This window comes from Bos indicus x Bos taurus, chromosome X, assembly GCF_003369695.1.
Source record: "Bos indicus x Bos taurus breed Angus x Brahman F1 hybrid chromosome X, Bos_hybrid_MaternalHap_v2.0, whole genome shotgun sequence".
Classification (NCBI taxonomy): Eukaryota; Metazoa; Chordata; class Mammalia; order Artiodactyla; family Bovidae; genus Bos; species Bos indicus x Bos taurus.
The window spans coordinates 120,883,938-120,895,991 of NC_040105.1; the positions used below are offsets into that span (position 1 = coordinate 120,883,938).

Here is a 12,054-nt window from a genome sequence, read left to right on the forward strand (position 1 = left end):
AACTGTTGGAAGAATCCTCTGGGATTTGTTCATCCACCATTGGCTGACTCTCCTTCTTTTTATTCTGTGAGTGGTGGTAGAAGTCTAGTATCATCGATTTCTTCCCTTTCTTACTCTTCTCCACATTCTGCTGAAGAGTTGATTTTACCTTCTTCATGAGTTTTCGGTTATCTGGTAAGAAAGCAAAATCATCCGGAAAGACATTAGTGAAGGAGGATGGGAAGGAGAATTTTGAGAGAAAGGGTGTGCATTGAGGAAGGGCTTTGTGCCAGGCAAGAGCAGGGTAAATCTCAGTTGGGGGATGAAGAGGAGGAACATGGGTAGGGTAATCTGACCTTCTCACTGTCCAAGCCATTGGATTGACCAGACATCTCTTCCTTCCTCTAGTGCTTGACTCTTGTTGCTCCAAATTTATTGTGTCTATTTCAATCTCTGACTCCTCCTCCTTCACTTCCTTCATGACTTCTGCCATGTTGTAGGAATAGTGTCCAACACCAAGGCGCCTGGCCTCTCTCTATATACCTTTCCAGGAAAATAAAGGGCCACACCCATCAGCTTTGACTGATCAGAAAGAAAGTCCTCCAGTCAATGGTAGCCCTGAAATGGCCTGACATCACAAAGCACCACACTTGAAAATCCATGGGGGAGGAGAAGCATACAGAGGAATGGAGGAATCTATGTGCTCTGGTTTGAGAAAGTGTGTGCTTCCTCAATACCCACTAAAGAGCCTTCCCATGTTGATTTTCCAGGATTTCTCATCTTGTCTGGTTCAATTCTTGTGGTGTACATGTTAGGGAGCAAGTGTTCCCTCCAAACCATTAGTCATGGTCACCCCCATCAGTGTTTAATTCTGTTGTCTTCCAGATCTCATCACCTAGTATTTGTGGTTTTTTAAAAAACTTTTTTGTTTAAGAAGTTTTAGATTTACAGAAGAATTGTAAAGAGTATATTTGTATACCCCACATTCAATTCCCCTTGTTAACACTGTACATTAGTATGGAACATTTGCTCAACTTAGTCAACCAACACTGAAACAGTATTATTAACTAAAGTCTGGACTTTATCAGATTTCCTTGCTTTGTACCTAATATCCTTTTGCTGTCCTAGTATCCCATCCAGGATACTACTTTAAATTTAGTCATTACAGGTTACACCTTCTTAGGTTCCTCTTTGCTGTGACAAGTTTTTAGATTTCTCATTTCTGAGGTTCTTGACAATTTGGAGTTTTGTGTCTTAATTTTAAAATTAGATCCTGAGACGTTATTTATCTTATAGTGAAAAGTTTTTTATAAGTTTCTTCTTCCAGAGATCCCCAAATCAAGTTAGTACTGTCATGGCATGGTCCCCATGGCAATGGTTGAATTAATATCTTGGCTTTGTCACAGAGGTGACATACATGTTTCTCTCTAGAGCCCAGAAGATCCAGATCCTTTGTATTTATAAGGCCTAGGTGGCAGCAGCAGGAGCATTTTGTAAGGTACTAGTGAATCCACCTGCCAATGCAGAAGATGCAGGTTGGATCCCCTGGAGGAGGAAATGACAACCCCCTCCAGTATTCTTGCCTGGGAAATCCCACGGACAGAGGAGGCTGGCTGGCTACAGTTCATGGGTTCACAAAGAGTCAAACATGACTGACCATACACACATGCACATGCACGCATGTGCGTGCACACACACACACACACAGTCATTTACTTTTAGAAGTATGACTTCAGCATCCCACATAATAACTGTTCTTCCTTCATATTAGTGCTCTTCCTTTATATCGTCTATATTGAACAGACTATAAGTTTTTCTCCTGAGTTCTATATAGAAAGGGGGCCAACATATGGTTGAGACACAACCAATGTTCACAAAGTAGGCATCATTTCTTTGAGGTTAGTATCAGTGATGAGTTATTTTGGAATTGATACACATGATTCAACTTGATACTCACAAATCCAGATTGAGATACACAGTTCAGAACTGCTTTATGGAGGGCCCCAATCCAATAATCCTTTCACTATATGCCAACTGGCTATAGTCTATACTGATTTATGTTGGTCAAACGTTTAACAGTCACTCACACATGTAGCACAAAGAAGCAAGGTCAAAGCACAAGCTATCCAGATGGCTGTGGCTCAAAGTGCATGTTTACCAGCATACAGCAGAGCCAGTTCAAAAGCCAAAAAAGAGAGAAAAAACACCTGCTGGTAAGGGACAGCATCTCGTCTTCTGCTCTTGGGGCCAGTTGCTGCCATCACACCACAGAGACAGAATGGACCCTTCAACCAAAATTTGGTTTGGATGTTGAGACTGATGACACATATACCCAGAAAGTATGAAAATTTTCATTACTGATATAATAAGATTTTGGGGGGAGAAAAGACAACTCTTAGGCAAGTTCAAGAATGGCTGAAGAGAGCAGAGGAAGGAGACTGGCTTGGTTTCTATGGAAGCAAATGGGGATAAAGCTGGAGAGTTCCACACACATGTCAGGGCTTGGATGGTCTGAACTTCCTTTTGGCCCACAGAAGAGAGTATCAGATATAGGTAAGTAGGGGAAGAGGTGTGGTAGGGCTCTTTTATAGAAAAAATGTTATGTAAATACAAGGTGTTTAGCACAGTTTAGAATTCTCATAACCATTATAACCAAGATTTTCATATTGTTTTTAGCTAAACTGCTTTTCACTAGATAAGTATTTCCCAAATTATGGACCTTTAACTATTATTAAATACGGCTTAGAATTCTCTCAGTTCATCAACAGAGAAACTGTGTAAAAAGAGAAAAGACTGCTGAATCAGCAAGTCTGATTCTGACCACAGAACAGCACAGAACTGACCACAAAACAGCAGACTTAGTTGTACTGTCTCCTGAGTTATGAGAGATTGTGTACATTTTTTCCCATCCTGGATGATTACTGTAATGTACAAAGACTTTAATAATAATTATAGGATATAAAACACTTATTGACCACTAGCTCTATGTAGGAAATATGCTAAATATTCATATATGAATTAATCCCCATCATAACTCTATCAGATAAATGACAAAATAGCACTTTCTGTCATCTCTGCCAGGACATCTCCATTCCAATTTTAGAAGCAGAAAAGAGCATATAGGAGTGCACATGGAAATATTTATGGGCCATGGTCAAAAGAAGCATGTATTACTCCTGCTCACATTTCATTGGAAAAAATGCACATAACCACAATTACTCCTGCTTGCATTTCTTTGGGAAAAAACTCACACAGCCACAACTAATTGCAAAAGAAAATGAGAAATGTAGCCTACCTTGTATAAGTGAAAGTGTTAGTCACTCAGTCATGTCTGAATCTTTGCAACCCCATGGACTGTAGCCTGACTGGTTCCTCTGTTCATGGGATTCTCCAGGAATGAATACTGGAGGGGGTAGCCATTCCCTTCTCCAAGGGATCTTCCCAACCCAGGGATCAAACCTGGGTATCCCATATTGCAAGCAGATTCTTTACCATCTGAGCCATCAAGGAAGCCCAATTTAGTCCATGTGTGTGCTATGCTCAGTCACTTTAGTATTTCCAACTCTTTGCCACCTCATGGACTATAGCCCACCAGGCTCCTCTGTCCATAAGATTCTCCAGGCAGGAATACTGGAGTGGGTTGCCATGCCCTTCTCCAGGGGATCTTCTCGACCCAGGGATTGAAACCATGGCTCCTGTATCTCTGCATGGCGGGCAGATTTTTTACCCACTGAGCCACCAGCGAGGGTTCCCAAAAGTCATGTTCCCATTTTATGAGTGAGCCTAGTGGCTCAGATGGTAAAGAATCTCCCTACAATGTGAGAGACCCAGGCTCGATCCCTGGGTTGGGAAGATCCGTTGAAGAAGGGAATGACTACCAACTCCAGTTTTCTTGGAGCTTCCCTGGTGGCCAGGGAAATACTAGGGTGGGAAAGTGAATAGAGAGATGAAGGTTTATGAAGGTTAGTGATACTAATGATAAATTAGTAAGGAATGAGGAAATGAGAATTGAGAAGTATGGCTGATAGTGAAAAGTAGTAGAGTTCACAGACTGAAGTTCAAAACTGATGAATATTTAGAGGTGTGTGTGTGTGTGTGCGTGCATGCATGTGAGAGAGGTATTAATATTTTGCAGGAAGAATAATCAGTTGTAGGCCAAAACTGTATGTTTTAACATCAAGATTTCCAAGTTGTTATAATTTTTGAGTTTATTAATGTCTAGAGCATGAGTATTAAAGTGAGTGGCTCACTGTGCAAAAATACCAGAATTTATCTGTTTCTCTGTTGATGAGCATTTGAGACGTTTCAAGTGTGGTCTATCATAAATTATGTTTATTTGAAAAAAAAAAAAGAACAATAGAAGAAAACTATCATTAGAATTGAGGGCATGAATGATTTATAAAGCCAAAAACGCTGGATGAATATCCACATAGATGACAGATGTTGACATTGCCAAAATGGTGGCAGTACTAAAAGTGGACAAGAAGAAAGTGACTCAGGAAAGTGTCTAATGAATAATGCTAAAAAAAATAAGATGGGACAGCACATGATAGTATTTAATAGCAAGAACTACAAATGACCTGTGAGTTTTGAAAGATAAAGCAGCAAAAGTGGTTTGAAAGTGACAATGAGGAGCATCCATCTAGTTCACCTCAACTCCTTGGGGTATGTGAGGAAAACAAATTTTCACTTAAGAGGACTGCAGAGGAAGTGATTTCCTCAAGCCATAGTCATATTCCAGTTATAAAACAGAGATTAATGGAAGATTGAGAGAAGAACTTGGAGCTAATGGGGAGTTTCTTAATGACAGACTGAATTTCAGAGGGCAGGAAAGAAGGGCTTCTGAAGAAAGGGAGAGAGTTGGGTCCAATTTTGTCAAGTGTAGAACAGTATATGAATAAGAGTCTAGGTAGTGATGGATAATCTGCAGGGTGGTAACTTGTGATAAGACAAGATAGACTTTGTATTTGCATGGAAGATTGGGAGGTGAGTAAAGCCCTCCAGATGGAGATTGTTTAATCTGAGATTGTTTTATCTAAACTGACTTAGAACCAAGAAGAATCCAGAAACATCAACTGAAACATGTTTCCTCTAAATATCATGTATCCTGCATGATGATCCAAGCTTTCAAAGACAGTCTAGTAAGGACATCTAAGATGGTAGATTTGAAAGGAGAGAAGTGTGTTTGCTCAAGAGGGTGAGTGTGTATGAAAAATATCAACAGCAAATTCTAACATCAGAGGATTGCTACTAGACACATATGGAGCTGTGCACTATTCTTGGACAACCCAAGATGCCTGCACACATGTGGCCCAGATGTTGGCACCAACACTTACTGGTCACCTGTAAAGCCAAAGCTGAGGAAGCAAAGAGGCCAAGGGGAAGTGGTATTATCTCAGTGCAGAAATGCATTTACTTAGGCTTCCTAAATGTCAGGTGGGGAAAAATGGCAGAAAAGGAAAGTAAGCTTTTTTCCCCCTAACATCTCTCCTCAGGAAGAAGTACTTAGAGTTATATTTACTACATAAATTCACCTGCTAAAACTCCAGGGAGCTCATCAGTGGGCAGATGTTCCCACCTCAGTCTGGTTACCAGCAAACATTTAATCAAAATCATGGCTGCATCTGGCTCACATTAAAAGGTTTCTCTCTGTCATTGTCTTTTAAAAGAACAATTCCCCATGCTTATATATTGAGACTCAGAACATCAATTCAATGTACTTCAGGAGCTTTGTGGCTGCACCTTCCTGCTGGGACTTAGCACAGTCCCCAGAGAATCAATTTGAGGAGTATTGCCAAAGTGTTTTCCTTCTCAGTGTTTATCCATTGGAATGTCTAGGAGTGAAGCATAGACAGAGCAATGCAATCCTGAGATTCAATTTCTTTCATCAAATACATACAGTGTATATGAGCATCAAGGCAAGAGGGTAAAGAACTTTAATTGAAATTCCAATAAAGTTCTAAGTGCAAATACCGGAACCATCCCATATTACACTGTGAGTTAGACTAGACTAGTGGTACTTAACCACTATGAGCCTGTTTTCTGATCACAAAAAAAAGAAGCATGATATCTCATATGGATTTTGTAAAGATCAAATTACATAATTCATGTAATAAATATAGCACAACAACCTACAGAATGGAAGAAAATATTTTCAAGTCATGTATCTGATAAGGGATTTGTATTCAGAATATATAAAGAACCCTTACACATCAACAATAAGAAGATGAATAGCCCAGTTTTCTAAATCTTTTTTGGCAGAAGATCTAAAATGGACTTTTCTCCAAGGAAAATATATAAATGCTCAACAAGCACATTAGATATACTTGACATCATTATTCATCAGGAAAATACAAATCAAAACCACATAAAGCTATGATTTCATACCTGCTAGGATAGCCAAAACCAAAAATTCAGGTAATCATAGTGTTGGTGAGGATTTAGAGAAACCAGAAATAGTCATATACTGTTAGTGAGAATGTACAATGGTATAGCTGCTTTGGAAAAATTCGGCAATTTCTCAAACAGTGAAGTGCTACTATATGACACAACAATCTCACTTGTAGGTATATTCCCAAGAGAAATGAAAGCACATATCCACACAAAAACTTGTACATGAATGTTCATAGCAGCAATATTCATAATACCCAAAGATGTAAACAACCTAAATGTCCATCAACTGATGAATTGATAAACAAAGTATGGCACATCCATACAAGGGAATATTATTCAGTCATCAAAAAGAATGAAGTATTGTTATAAGCTACAACTGGGATGAACCTTGAAAACGTATGCTAAATGAAATGTCAGTCACAAAAGACCACAAGTTATGTTATTCTATTCATATGAAATGCTCAGAACAGGCATATCTATAGAGGCAAAATAGATCAGTAATTGCTTAAGGCTGAGGCAGAAGTTGTTGGGAGCGTAGGGGAATAATGGCTACAAGGTACAAGGGTTTCATTCTGAGGTGTTGAAAATGTTCTAAAATAGTCCATGGTGATAGTTGTATGTATCTATGAATATACTAAAAATATTGAACTATATACTTTAAAAGTGTGAATTACATATAATGTGAATTATGCCTCAATAAAGTTGTTTAAAAAGCCTCTGTGGTAGGTAGAAAAAAAAATAGTACAGCACATTACCTAGAACATAGAAAATGCTTATTATTATTCCATAATGATTTACTACATTTTTCTGAAAAATTAGGTTCAAAATCAATCTATGCCAAATAACTAAATTACTAGGAATGAATTGAATTAGATCCATAAATCTTAATGATTGAGAGAATGATCTTTGGAGCTAGAAAACCATAGGTATACCATCACTAATATATGATCCTAAACATATTAACTTCCCAGTGTCCTCATCTGTAAGATTCTAGTAATAATAGCATCAGCTTAATTTACTATAAATATTGCTAGGAGTAAATGAAATAAGGTATGTGCTTAGGACAACTGATAGTGATTAGAACATAATAGATCTCAGCAAAAATTAGATTTTCTTCTTTTGTGCCAATTTTCCACATGTTCTAATCACCTCAAAAAGTCTCTTCAATGTTTACTTTTATTTTGAATGTCAAACTTTTCCTGAAAGATGCTTCCAATAATGGTTCACTACTTGAATAGTGTCAGCTGCCAAAATGTCAATTACTCCAAAAGGCTACATTCTTAATCTCATTGTCCTCTACTGATAACTTGATGAATACAAGTCACTGATGCTGGTTGAGTTAGAGGTATTCTTCATTTTAATCAGTCACTGGTGCATCTTTGCCATTCTCTTGGTTATCAGTAAGAAAACCATTCACTGAAAAGTCAATGGAATAATAAATGTGATTCAATGAATATGGCTGCCAAAAGTAGAAATGAAAACTACTATCAGCTGATTCAAGATTGTGCTAATTGAAGTCTTCCACATTCAAGGGTTTTTTGTTTCTGTTTTTGTTTTATATTTACTCTAAATCAGTGACTTGAAATAACTAAAGAAAAAATAAAACAAGATGTTAACGAACATGTCAAGATGGGCTTTGAAATCAATACACAGTTGCTCTTAGTACAAAGAAAGGAAGATGATACCACCACAAAATTCCTACTGGAAGAAATCATGTTCTTTGCTCCAGGGATTAAAGAGAAGAGCACTTTTGTCAAAACCATGTGTCATCCAACCAGACGTTTGGTTTTTTTTCAAGTTTATGAAATCTGCAAATTTCATTCTATAAACTAGAATCACATTCGTTTGATTTAAAGATAACCATATGTATTTTCATAACCAAGCTTAAATTATACTACATTGGAATAAAATACATTTTTATACCTTATAACTTCATTCAGAAATTCAGCATAGGAACTGGCTATAAAAGTCTCAGATTTCATAAATAGATTCCAAAATTTTGCTTTGGCTCTGGAATTTTAAGTGTTTTAAACTAACCTAACAGAAACATTAGCAAAAGAAAAACATACATTATAGGCTATTTGAGGAAAAGCTGTGTCCTACAGCAAGTCTCTAGACAGGGAATGGCACATATCAAGTTCATTGTCTTTTTGCCAATGTGTGGGCAAGGATGTGACAGGCCAGTGTGAAAATTTAAATCCTTAGAAGATATGTCATGATGCTGCTTCTGAGAACAAGATGACCTGAAGGTCATAGATATTGTTCTTGAGAGGAAGTTTGTTGTTTAGTCACTCAGTCATGTCCAACTCTTCATGACCCCATGGACTGCAACACACCAGGCTTCCCTGGCCTTCACTATCTTCCAGAGTTTTCTCAAATTCATGTCTATTGAGTCCATGATGCCATCCAACCATCTCATCCTCTGTTGTCCCCTTCTCCTCCTGCCTTTAATCTTTCCCAGTATCAGGGTCTTTTCCATGAATTGACTCTTCACATCAGCTTCAGCATCAGTCCTTCCAATGAATATTCAAGGTTGATTTCCTTTAGGATTGACTGATTTTATCTTTTTGCTGTCCAAGGGACTCTCAAGAGTCTTCTCCAACACCACAATTCAAAACCATCAATTTGTTGGCCCTTAGCCTTCTTTATTGTCCAACTCTCATATCCATACATGACTACTGGAAAAACCATAGCTTTGACTATACAGACCTTTGTCAGCAAAGTGATTTATCTGCTTTTTAATATACTGTCTAGGTTTGTCTAGTTTCAGCCTCAGCATCAGTCCTTCCAATGAACACCCAGGACTGGTCTCCTTCAGAATGAACTGGTTGGATCTCCTTGCAGTCCAAGAGACTCTCAAGAGTCTTCTCCAACACCACAGTTCAAAAGCATCAATTCTTTGGTGCTCAGCTTTCTTCACAGTCCAACTCTCACATCCATACATGACTGGAAAAACCATAGCCTTGACTAGACAGACCTCTGTTGGCAAAGTAATATCTCTGCTTTTCAATATGCTATTTAGGTTGGTCATAACTTTCCTTCCAAGGAGTAAGCATCTTTTAATTTCATGACTGCAGTCACCATCTGCAGTGATTTTGGAGCCCAAAAAAATAAAGTCTGACACTGTTTCCACTGTTTCCCCATCTATTTCCCATGAAGGTATGAGACCAGATGCCATGATCTTAGTTTTCTGAATGTTGAGCTTTAAGCCAACTTTTTCACCCTCCTCTTTCACTTTCATCAAGAGGCTTTTTAATTCCTCTTCACTTTCTGCCATAAGGGTGGTGTCTACATATCTGAGGTTATTGATGTTTCTCCTGGCAATCTTGATTCCAGCTTGTGCTTCTTCCAGCCCAGTGTTTCTCATGATGTACTCTGCATATAAGTTAGATAAGCCGGGTGACAATATACAGCCTTGACGTACTTCTTTTCCTATTTGGAACCAGTCTGTTGTTCCATGTCCAGTTCTAACTGTTGCTTTCTGACCTGCATATAGGCCTCTCAAGAGGCAGATCAGGTGGTCTGATATTCCCATCTCTTTCAGAATTTTTCACAGTTTATTGTGATCCACCCAGTCAAAAGCTTTGGCATAGTCAATAAAGCGGGAATAGATATTTTTCTGGAACTCTTCCTTTAGTAGCCTTATTTCCACCCATTTTCCCCTCCCCAGCTGTAATTCACTGGGCCATGCTCATAGCCTCAGATTTACTCTGCTCACTCCTTGGCTTTGTCTTTTTTGAGATTCCTCTGTCTGTTTTCTTGCTGGGCCATGCCAATGGCACTGACTATGTATATACCTCTGTTCCAGAGTCCTCAGGTTTATGTCATCCTGCCTTACCACCATGACCTTATCTTGAATATTAAATTCTCGAAGGGTACAGCATCACACGAATTCTGTGTCCAATGGCCTTAGCAGAAAGGTTGCTTCGGAATTTGGCATGAACCATGCCACTGTTTCCATGAGCTCAAGTTATCTTTCCCCAGAGTACTCTGGTTTTGTTAGGTTTTGCACCAGGAGTTACTGTGTTGTTCTTTGCTTTGTACACATAAGCACATCTCTTGCCTAAATAGAATTCAGTTTCATCTCGAGCATATACACCTTCAATTTTCAGGAGAGCAGTGTGTTCCCTTTGGTTCCGTAGACCCCGTTTATAGCCAGCAAAAATGGCCTTGGACCACAGCCTTCCAGACATATTTGTCAGTTTAGAAGTCCCGTTCCCAGCAGGCCTTCACAGGGTCCAAGATGGCTGAAAGAGCTGAGCCAGCAATCTTAAGAGTAGATTTTCTTAGTAGCTCCATTTTGCCAATAAGGAAACTGAAGATCACAAAATATATAGGTTTATATAATATAAGATATATGGTATTTGCCAAAGGACCCAAAAGGTAGCAGAGTTGGTATTTATAGCTATAATTTATGATTCAAAATGTTAGGTAATACTGTCTCATTCATTTTTTATCCTTTGCTAAATTATAGATGAAAAACATAGCATCAACTTGCATTTCTCAATTTCTACTGCAGCAGAGACAGAATGCTCCAGGAAATATGGGATATAAGATATGTTGCACATGTTTTCTTTGATTTATTCTTTATAACAATAGAACCAAAATCATAATATTAGAATTTAACATTAGGAGAAATAAAGGAGATATTGCTGGACAATGTGGGCAATCTTGATAAATTAGTAGCATGGCCTTTCTTGCTCCCCAGTGGCACTGTTGAATTGTAGTCCTCAGTGATTTTTCAGGAGGCTATAGCAATCTCCTCCCCATTCATGATTCTTAGGCTCCTAGGTGTAAGCCCTCCAACCACTACCACTGCTCTCTAAACTATAGCTCTAAGGATCCTACCTCCTCCATGGAGTCATTGGTGTCCAAGGTCCTGCCACCTCAAGGCACAGCTTTTGAGGGCAATAGAAGTCTCTGACATCAGCAGAACCCAAGAAGATCCCTAGTCTTTTCTCCTCATCTGAAACAGTCAACCTTCTCTTCTTGAGCCGGATAGCTTCCAAATCTCCTGTGGGTCAGGCTAATCATAATTTCTTTTTAGGCGTAGACTAGATGTTGTAAACTTCAGTTCTATATAGAACTCCCAGTCAAATTTTAGTTCTAGAAGCCAAATGAAGATGCCTCTTTGAAATCCCACACATTGTTCTTTTCTTATTAACATTAGTTTCCAACAATTAAAAACTGAAAACATTAATGTGAAAACCCACACTTACTTCCTCTTCCCACCCTCAAAGATCTGAGAACATTAATCCACATTTTTTACAAGGCAAGATCTCTTCAATTCAACAGAAACTGCTTTCTTTAGACAAACCATGCAACTCTTCAGTTCCCCGTGTTTCTGAAGTAAACTGCCTGACCTGACCTCTACATATATTTAATTTCATGACTTTAAATCTAGAATTTCTAAACCACAGTCTGTTTAGGATTGATTTCTGGGTACCTGGAGTGGGAGTGGTTACAAAAACATAAAAGATATATTAACATGCCTCTACCCAAGGATAAGCCAACATAATAGGAACAAAGACCTGGTTAATATTTTGGGTGGGGGAGGGGTTGAATATGCAATGTCTAGCACATAGTATGGAGAAGGCCATGGCACCCCATTCCAGTACTCTTGCCTGGAAAATCCCATGGACGGAGGAGCCTGGAAGGCTGCAGTCCATGGGGTCACTGAGG

At 38.7% G+C, this 12,054-nt stretch overlaps 1 pseudogene across 1 annotated transcript; it reads right to left on the reverse strand.

The window, feature by feature from the left end:
* Positions 1-10,229: 10,229 nt before the first annotated feature.
* Positions 10,230-10,624, reverse strand: LOC113886931 (annotated as a pseudogene). Its single transcript, XR_003509586.1, has one exon. The product of XR_003509586.1 is annotated as a 60S ribosomal protein L35a pseudogene (transcript).
* Between the last annotated feature and the right edge of the window lie 1,430 nt (positions 10,625-12,054).